This window comes from Azolla caroliniana, unplaced genomic scaffold, assembly GCF_043228905.1.
Source record: "Azolla caroliniana isolate FFs.n. ecotype wild unplaced genomic scaffold, voAzoCaro1.0.p SCAF_12, whole genome shotgun sequence".
NCBI lineage: Eukaryota > Viridiplantae > Streptophyta > Polypodiopsida > Salviniales > Salviniaceae > Azolla > Azolla caroliniana.
The window spans coordinates 11,910,376-11,920,830 of record NW_028230447.1 but is presented as its reverse complement, the minus strand read 5'-3'; positions in this window follow the sequence as shown (position 1 = coordinate 11,920,830).

The window sequence follows — 10,455 nt, the reverse complement described above, 5'->3', positions numbered from 1 at the left end:
ATCAAACAAGAGGTAGAAGATGGAGATCGCTTCGAACACATATTCGAAGAAAGTCCGATTACGGAAAAGCCTAGTGGGCCACAAGAGCCCCCACGCGACCCAAGCTGGTCGCGGCTAAGTACGAACTTGGACAAAGGCAAAGGTAAGATGCCCGAATACGAAGTCGATCACCCCAACGACAGTGATTTGGAAGTGTCGGCTCCCTCACTAGACACTGAGTTCGGTGTACCCATCATGCGGACACCCGGAGCAAAGAAGGCGCTCACACCGGCGAGCGAAAAACTTTGACGCTCAACTAGAACAAAGAACCCCATCACTCGGCTTGGCTACAACAAGTATATGGCCCATCACTATACCTTCGCGATGAAGGGAGCAGCCGAACAAGAGCCCAAGAGCTCCACCGAAGCGGCTCGTAACCCACGATGGCTGGAAGTAGTCGACCTTCACCCACACACTACAAGCCTTCGTCACCGGCTTTAGGGGGAGGAACCGAGATTGCCATGACGAAGAAAGCCAAAGGCTGGACGGAAGCACACAAAACCGACGAAAGTCAAAGCGGATGTCGGACGCCTCATACTTGAGCTTGAGGGGGCGTTGTCGTGAAGTACGAAAGCTTCACACTAAAAGCCTACAATAAGATAAATACGTAATGAAAATAAAATAAACCTTTATAATGTTAATAGCATACTATGATAATATTATACATTATATGTAGATACAAAAATATATATATCTATTATATTACATGGGCAAGAGAGGACTTGAACTAATAAACCCTAACTTATGACACTCAAAGGTTACCATTTAGCCTATACTAATAATTTACAAAATAATATATGATTTGAAGTAGTATTTTATAGTCTAGACCATGTAATATAATACATGCACAAAATTACATGGGCAAACGAGAACTTGAACAAACAACCTCAACCTTATGGCACTCACACCGTACCATTTAGCCTATACTTATAATGTATATAAGTATATGTCTTGTTTTCATTTTAATAAGTATTATATGGTTTAAACCATCAAACGTGCTACATGTGCACCATATAGCACACATGCAAGAGCCTCTCTGCATGTGCGCCACATGGCCCACATGTAGAACCATCTCTTCCCTATAAAAGGAGAAGGAAGTATAGACAAAGGGAGGCAAGAAATAAAATGGAAATGATTATATTGGATCTAGAGAAAGATATATTATAATAGAGAAAGAGAGAGAGAAAGGTATTCTTAAAAGAGAAAAAGAACAACTAGCTTGGTGGTGGTGGTCCTCAACTCGCAACAGAAGGGCGGCGGTTCGAATCTTATACTTATCGAGAGATTGAAGGGAAGACTATGGTCTACCATCAAGAAAGAGAAGAGTGATTACCTTGTGAGACAAAGCTCGAAGGTTCAACGATGTTCACAATCATTTTGTAACTCATTCATCAAATAATTATAAGTTTCTTTCATTCCTTCAAATATCATTCTATATCCCATCTTGTCATATCTTGTTGATCTCTATTTACTCTATCTCTACTCTTTCGTCTCTTCCGTCCATAATCCCATTGATTCCTTCCTCACTTTCACGATATCTTTTGTCTACGCAACGGTACGCTTCTAGGCGAGCCACGCCATGACACAATTTGTTGAACCCGACGTGAAACGAGGAAGTAGAAGAGACGTCTAAAGCAAAGATCAACATCAACATGGCAAGTATGAGTACAATGGATCCGGTAAGGTTGTTTATTGAAAAATTGAATCAAGCTCAATTATTTCATGCCTTACTAGAAATCCGAGAGAAAATTGGTGTGTTTGATGACACAAATATCTCAAAGTATGTCAGTATATATTATGATGAAATGGAAATGTATGGTGTGAATGATGTCAATATGATAACAAACTTTTATAAATTAGTGGAAATGGAATTAAGAGATAGAATTCGTGAAATACAAGCATTGCATAGTTTGGATTGGAATGCATTCAAAGAAGCTCTTGTGTCTGAATATTCTTGTGAAGATTTCTCTCGAGTTACTATGCGTTCATTTCATGAATGGATCTTAAAAGAAGATAAAGGGTTATCTGTGGCCAACACAAAAAAAGAATTTGATAGGATGTATGGACACTTAAAGCCAGAAGAAAGAAATTCTTTGTCTTGGCAAAAGGTTGCTTTATTTTTGCAAACAGTTACCGAGGATGGTATAACGACAGATTGGAATGAGGTAACAAATGCTTGTAATAAATTTATGAAAAGAATGCAAAGGAATGGTGTAATGCTACAAATACCACGTGTGGGAATCATGAATCGGCTTGATCAAAACATCAAAGTTCAAAGACATGGTCGATAACCATAACACGAAATGGTGCATCAACCACGCGAAATGATCAGAACTAAGAGTGAGTCTTTTCTTGATGACTTAGTTCAAAGTATGAAAGATCTAACAATTAAAGTGGCAAAGCTTGAGAATGGTCAAACTTTGAGGTCAAGGGAACCATTCCGACCCCGATGCATGTGGTGTGATAGTTGTTGTCCGCCGGAATAGTAACCGACAGACAAGAGCGTAGGAATAAGAAATAATATAATATCATAACGCATGTAACGGTTCACGCAGGAAGCGTGAACGGCTAAATAGACCCACCTTGCGTATATAAAGGGCAGAAAACCTCTGATAGAGGTAGCGTGTAATTTTGGAATGTAAAGGAACGTATCATAATAGAATTCTATCTTCTCTGAAAGTCTGTGTATAGCTACGGGTAATCTACTATATGTCTGGAATACCTGAGCGTGTAAGAACGTAAGTGTAACTATTGCTAAGGAGTCGGTTGTCGTTGTCTCCCTTATACGTTGATAGGTTACAGGGAACATTCCCCTACGCATTACGCATAGACGCCTATTCGTCGTTCCACAATCACTTGGAGGTCTAGGTCGAAGGACTGATCGTAGACCGTGTTCCTAATCGGTAACACTTTTGGCACGCTTGGTGATCTGTGTCTTCTCATAGACGAGCAACGACGAATGGATGTTTAGCCGCAGACACCCCACAGAACCAACACGACATGACCAGCCAATCACAAGGTCTGTCACACGCCATGCAGAAGAACGCGCACGGCAAAAGCCTCGCGTCAGCGACCTCAGTACTACCTGTCGTGATTACAAAGGTGAGTCTTCACTCTCCAAATACCTCGACGAGAAGCAGGGAGTACGCTCACCACAGCCACCCTGTGGTCTTTGCCGACCCGTCGTAGCCCCCAGCATGGCCTTTGCCTACCCCCGCTTTAACGGCGAAACCGACGCCACAACCCATATTCGCATGTTCCTTAATGTCTAGAATGCGAACCACATGGCGTAGAGCCTTTCGGAGGTGGTAGCGCACCAGTCGAAAATGACGGAGTTCGGGTTAACATTGGATGGGCGAGCGGCGTTTTGGCATTCACAGATGGATTTACCAGCAATCACAACCTTCGATCAGCTACAGAGCCTTTTGGAGGCGGTAGCGCACCAGTCGAAAATGACGGAGTTCGGGTTAACATTGGATGGGTGAGCGGCGTTTTGGCATTCATAGATGGATTTACCAGCAATCACAACCTTCGATCAGCTACAGAGCCTTTCGGAGGCGGTAGCGCACTAGTCGAAAATGACGGAGTTCGGGTTAACATTGGATGGGCGAGTGGCGTTTTGGCATTCACAGATGGATTTACCAGCAATCACAACCTTCGATCAGCTACAATCCGCTTTCTTGCGGTTCTTCCATCGGAGGATTCCACAACGCGAAATCCTCGGACAGTTCTACACGATTAAGCAACTGCCGACCGAGACGATCGCAGATTTCAGCTTACGTTTCCAAAATCTACGGTGGAAACTAGAACCGAGCCCCCCGGAGGACGAGGCTCGAGAAACATTTCTGGTAGCATTACGCCGACCCATCTGGGCAACGCTCAACAACAATAGCGTGAAAGGGGAAACGACGAATATGGTCATTGAACGAGCGTTACAGCTCGAGTTGGACGACGAGGAGGAAAGGTTTTCTATGTCCTCCTTACGACAAGCATTACCCCAGGACGAGGAACACCAGCTTTGTCAAGCAATCCAGTGCACGATTTGCTTGAACTCGGGGCATTCCGCAGTGGAGTGCAATATGTGAATCCACTGCCCAATCTTCCACTCGAAGGCTCACACAATCGAACAATGCGAATACAATATGTTGAACAGAGCCACTCCTGCAGTCCACAGCATGGACACCCAGCGTCCACCATGCCGGACTAAACAAAGGAGGCAAGAAGACCGACCACAGTATGTGGATCACAACCCACGGGATGACCGGCACCACCGGAATTGCCAAAATCACAACGATTCTGAGGAAGACGAACCAGAGGACGAGGATTATCGTGGACATCCGAGTTATGCTAAAGGGGGCCGGCGCTACGAGAATCACCGGCCGACAAACAAACGGGGCGGCTTCAATGGTTATCGTGGTAAGCCGCGGCAATATTGAGATCACCGGCGTTACGACGAAAGCTCGGGAGATGAGCGACACTAGGAACAACGACGGGACCAATAGCAACCACCGCGTGCGTTCTGACAAACAAGGCTAGACTACGAGGAGCAAGTAGCACCATGGGAGCGGCACACACCACCAGGAGCCGAGAAGGCTGAATCAAGCATACATTGTTTTATTTGTCAGCAGCCCAGACATTATGCCACGCAATGCCCAGCACGCAAGGGAAAGGGGCCCGCCGTCAATACGATTACGGTGGAAGTGCAGCAAGTCACGACACGCCAGCAAACAAAAACGGCTGATTGGGCTGCGCAAAACGAGATACGACGACAAGCCTAGGCATAAGTGGAAAAAGCAAACGCGACCAATACAAAGCGCATGCGGAAGGAGTCCGCGAATGCGAGGGAGCGAGCAGCGGACGAAGGACATGTCCCGGACCCCATTTGGCAGGCACTAGGGGGCTGCAAGATAACGTTAACCATGGAGAAACTGTTGTAGCTAGTCCCACACTTCCGCCAGACCATGGAAGAACGGGTGACAGGCATACCCGGGGTGAGCGTCGCTACAAACCTTACAGACGTTAGCGACGGACCGCCGGTAGTGGATCAGCACAACCCGGCTATTACATTAATATTACACGGACAGGAAATTCCTAGATGCGTAATCGATGGCGGCTCAGGCGTCAATGTAATTAGCGCGAAAACTTGCGAGCAGTTAGGCATTTCAGAATGGGAGGCTTGCCCATTCTGGTTCCGAATGGTAGATACCCGCTCAGTACGACCGTTGGGGTTAATTCGCAAAATAGGCATTATCGTGGGCGGACATCGCTTCGACATCTCGGCGATCGTCCTCGCCTTAGACGCCCCAGGGGCGTACCCAGTGCTTCTAGGCAGACCATGGCTTCGGGCAACAAATATCAAGCAGACCTGGCAACACAAGTGTATCAGTTTCCGACACGGACGCGCCAAGGTTCGTGTACCTACGGAAGGAAGCACACCACAACCCAAGGGTATAACACCATTATACGCAGAAGATATAAATATGTTGGCTAGGGTGGAGGATGCAAAATTAGAGGCATATCTAGATGAGCACCCACGGATCATTTTGTTGTTCGAAATCGATGTCATCGCAACCGCAGCAGGATATGCCACCGCCACTATTCTCCATGACAAGGCTTACTAACCAAACCCAGAGTCCATAGTGGAACTCAGCAGAGCACAGGCAGCATTCGAAAGGGAAATGGAGATTTCACGACGAGTCACCGCTTCCACCCTGGAAGAAGTAAATGTGGGCACCGAGTCGGAACCCCGTTTCCTCTCCATCGCAAAGGAATTAAGGCCGGACCAGAGAAACACGATGATCGCACTACTCACGAAATATAAAGATGTGTTCACTTGGGCCCACGAGGACATGAAGGGGTTAGATCCCAAGTTCTATCAACATAAGATCAATTTAGCAATAGACGCAAAACCCGTCCAGTAGCGCCGCTACCGCATGAACCCGAACTACGCGACCCGCGTGAAAGAAGAAATTGACAAGCTCTTGAAGGCGGGGTTCATACGGCCAGTTAAACAAGCGACATGGTTAAGCCCGATAGTGGTCCTTCCAAAGAAAAATGGCAAAATACGGGTATGTGTAGATTACCAAAAATTAAACGTCGTAACCATTACGGACTAAAGAAATATGAGAAAGCACATCTGTTCTATAATATACATTCGTTGGAGGGAGAAAATACAGAGATCTCTTATATTTACATGAGGAGAAGTCCCTCTTTATAAAGGCCAAGATCTGGCCGTTGGGCTAACTAGCTGTTGGAACTAACTAGCCGTTGGGCTAGCCGTTACAACTTTTAAACATTCTCAACACTCCCCCTCAAGATGGGTGAAAAATATCCACTAAGCCCATCTTGTCACACAATCTAGTAAGACTTACTGGCCCAAGTCCCTTTGTAAGACAATCTGCTACTTGATGTTCAGTAGAAACATGACTCAATTTTAATATTCCATTATCAAGCTTTTCTTTGATAAAGAACCTGTCGATTTCGATGTGTTTGGTCCTATCGTGCTGTACCGGATTGTTGGCAATGCTGATTGCTGACTTATTGTCACACCACAACATCATCTGATTTTCTTGATTCACCTTTAGTTCTACTAGGAGAGTTCGCAGCCATAACATCTCCGCAACTCCTATAGCAATAGCTCTATACTCTGCTTCAGCTGTTGACCTTGCTACTACTGACTGTTTCTTACTCTTCCAAGAGACTAGATTGCCTCCAACAAACATGCAGTATCCTGATGTGGATTTTCTGTCATCAGCACAACTGGCCCAATCAGAATCACAATAGCCCTCAATGTTAAAATGACCATGTTTTCTGAAGATTAATCCCTTCCCTGGGGCACCTTTGAGATATCTCAGAATATGGTACACTGCATCCATATGATCTTTCCTCGGATCATGCATGTAGCGACTTACCACACTTACTGCAAATGAGATATCTGGACGGGTGTGGGTCAAATAAATCAGCCGACCTACCAATCTTTGATACCTTTCACGATCAACTTTCTCTCCCGCAAGTTCAGTTAGCTTGATCTTTTGGTCGATTGGAGAAGCTACAGGCCTACAACCCAACATTCCAGTTTCTTTGAGAAGATCAAGTACATATTTTCGCTGAGATAGAACAACTCCTTCTGCTCCACGAGCTACCTCAATTCCAAGAAAGTAGCGTAGCAATCCTAGATCCTTCACCTCAAACTCTTTACCCAATTGCATCTTCAGTTGGGCAATTTCTCCTTCATCGTTACCTGTGATAATTATATCATCCACATACACAGCAAGCAATGTAGTATGGTCCTTGTGTTGTCGAAAGAACACTGTATGGTCTGCATTCGTCTGTTGGTATCCCATACCCACCATAGCCCTTCTTAACCTGTCAAACCAGGCTCGAGGAGATTGCTTTAGTCCATAAAGCGACTTCCTAAGTTTGCAAACCTTACCTACTGTTTGAATTGTACCGAAACCTGGGGGAACATCCATGTACACTTCCTCCATCAACTCTCCATGAAGGAATGCATTTTTTACATCTAATTGATGTAATTTCCAATCCTTATTCACTGCTAAGGAAATAAGTGTTCTAACAGTGCTCATCTTCGCCACAGGTGCAAAAGTCTCATCATAGTCAATGCCATATGTTTGACTATATCCTTTAGCCACCAATCGTGCCTTGTATCGATCTATTTTTCCCTCTGGGGTCTGTTTTATTGTAAACACCCATTTGCACCCAACCGCCTTCTTTCCCGGTGGTAGTGACACAATCTCCCAAGTTTTGTTCTTCTCAAGAGCTCCGAGTTCTTCTTGCATGGCTGCTTTCCATTTTGGATCTTCTTTAGCAACCTGCCAACACTTGGGTAAAGTGACAGAGTCTAATGATGCAATGAATGCTCTATGTGTAGCTGATATGTTAGAATAAGAGATAAACTGAGCAATATCATGAGGAAAACCATAACGATCAGGAGGGACCCCTGCATTACTGCGAGAGGTCCTCCTAATCTCGATAGGAGAAGGAGAGGAAATCATATCACCTGTGATTTCTAGGTTCGGGAGTTCTGTAGGTATTTCAGAAGTCGAGGCAGGTCGGGACATGGAACTTGATGGCACATGTGGTGCTGAAGACGTGTTCACATTTCCGTCTTTCTGCCTCCTCTTCCTTGTATACACCTTTAGCTCCCCCTCAACTTGAGTCCCAACACATATAGGCTCCTCGTCTTCATTTCCTTCTTCTTCCGTACCTCCTACGCTCACTTCTTTCTCAGCTGATGTAGGGATCAGCAAAGGAATTGATCCTATTTTTAGCAACCTCTCACAATTATCTCCTTCCCTCATATTTTCAGTCTGAATTAAGTCATCAAAGGGTGAAGTTACCCCTTGTTTATAATATGGCTCTGACTCTCTGAAATGCACATCCATGATCACAAATAATCTCTTCTCTACTGGACTCCAGCAAACATAGCCTTTTTGTGTGGCAGAGTATCCCACAAATACACATTTTACAGCTTTAGGATCAAGTTTTCCTACTGATGGTCTACTGTCCTTTACAAAACACACACATCCAAACACCTTCAAAGGAAGGATTCCAGAGTTATTGCCTTGCAACAACTCACATGGAGACTTCCACTCCAATACTCTAGAGGGCATTCTATTGATCAATGTGGCAGCCGTCAAAACTGCCTGTCCCCACAACTGCTTTGGGACATTCATAGAAATCATCATGCTTCTCGTTACCTCTAGAAGATGTCTATTCTTCCTCTCTGCTACTCCATTTTGTTCTGGTGTATATGGGCATGTAGTTTGATGTTGTATTCCTTGATCTGAGAGGTATGCCCTAAATGTCATGTTAGCATACTCTGTTCCATTATCAGACCTCAACACTTTTACTACTGCACCATATTGAGTTTGAACTGCTCTATGAAAATCTTTAAAACAAGCAAATACTTCATTCTTTTTCCTCATCAAATATAACCAAGTCACACGAGAGAAGCAGTCAATGAAAGAGACAAAATATCGATATCCATTAATAGAACTTGTGGGACATGGTCCCCAAACATCGGAGTGTATTACATCAAATGCATGGGAACTCCTATGACCCGAACTAGCATATGAACTTTTAGTAAGCTTACCAAATTCACATGCATCACAAACAAGTTTTGTTTTATCCGCCTTTTCAAAAAGGTGTGGATACACCCGACTCAAAATGCCATAAGAGGCATGTCCCATGCGTTGGTGATGAAGTATTAACAAGTCCTCATAACTCATTCTAGATCCCCTTACATCTATTCCCTCTACCATAGATGCTAATGCTGAATCCAGCCCTTCACGATCCAAATACCATAGTCCACTATGCCATGTGCCAGTCCCAAGTCTCCGACCTGTCCCTTTCTCCTGGAATATCACCTTGGGAATATCAAAAGAAACAACACATTTTAGTTGGTGTATGATAGAACTTATAGATAATAAGTTTACTGGGAAAGAAGGAGCATGCAACACATTAGACAATGTCACAGAGTCGGTACATTTTACTGTACCTATACCCACTACAGGTTGTATAGTACCGTCAGCAATTTGAATGCTTTCTGGCATTGATAAGTGAGTATATGAGGAGAATTCACTAGCATTACCCGTCACATGCCTAGATGCACCAGAATCAATTATCCATTCTGGTGTAGAGGCAAGAGTATTTGTGTTGCTAGTACTTGTGGCCGAATAAGCATAGGTGGTAGTGTTACCTCTTGACATGAATGAAGTATCATCTGCGGCTCTTTGCTTCCTCCTAAGTATTTCTAAGAGAGCTTGATCCTCTTCGGTGAACACCACCTTAGTTCCTTCCTCTTCTTTTGCTACCATCAAGTTTGCTTGGTAACCTCCTCGTGCACCTCTTCGGCCCCCTCGACCACGACCTCTAGTTTGTCCACGTCCCCCATATTCTCTCTCCTTAGATGGTTTAGGGCAAGCATTCTTGAAATGACCAGCTTCACCACAATTGTAGCATTTTCGATTTTCACTTCCGCTTGTATTGGATACCATTAGTGCCGATCGTACCCCTGGAAGTCCGGTAGTGTCAGAGAGCAGCTTCATTCTACTCTCCTCTTGTATCATAGTCGCGATTGCCTCATCAAGTGTAGGAATTTCTGCCTTAGCTAGAAGAACTGCCCTTCTTTGATCAAATGACGGGTTGAGATGTTTCAAAAATTGCATAGTTCTTCTTTGAGCAGAAATTTCCTTGCTCTTACACTGAGGATCATTGCACACTGTCACAGGCGAGAAATGATCGTATTCTGCCCATAGACGCTCCAACTCTATGGCATATTCCTGGACCATCCTATCTCCCTGGCAAACAGCATCAATCTCCTGCTCGATTTGAAATACTCTCATGTTGTTTCCCCTCCCTGCATACGTCTTTTGCAATTTCTCCCATATCTCCTTT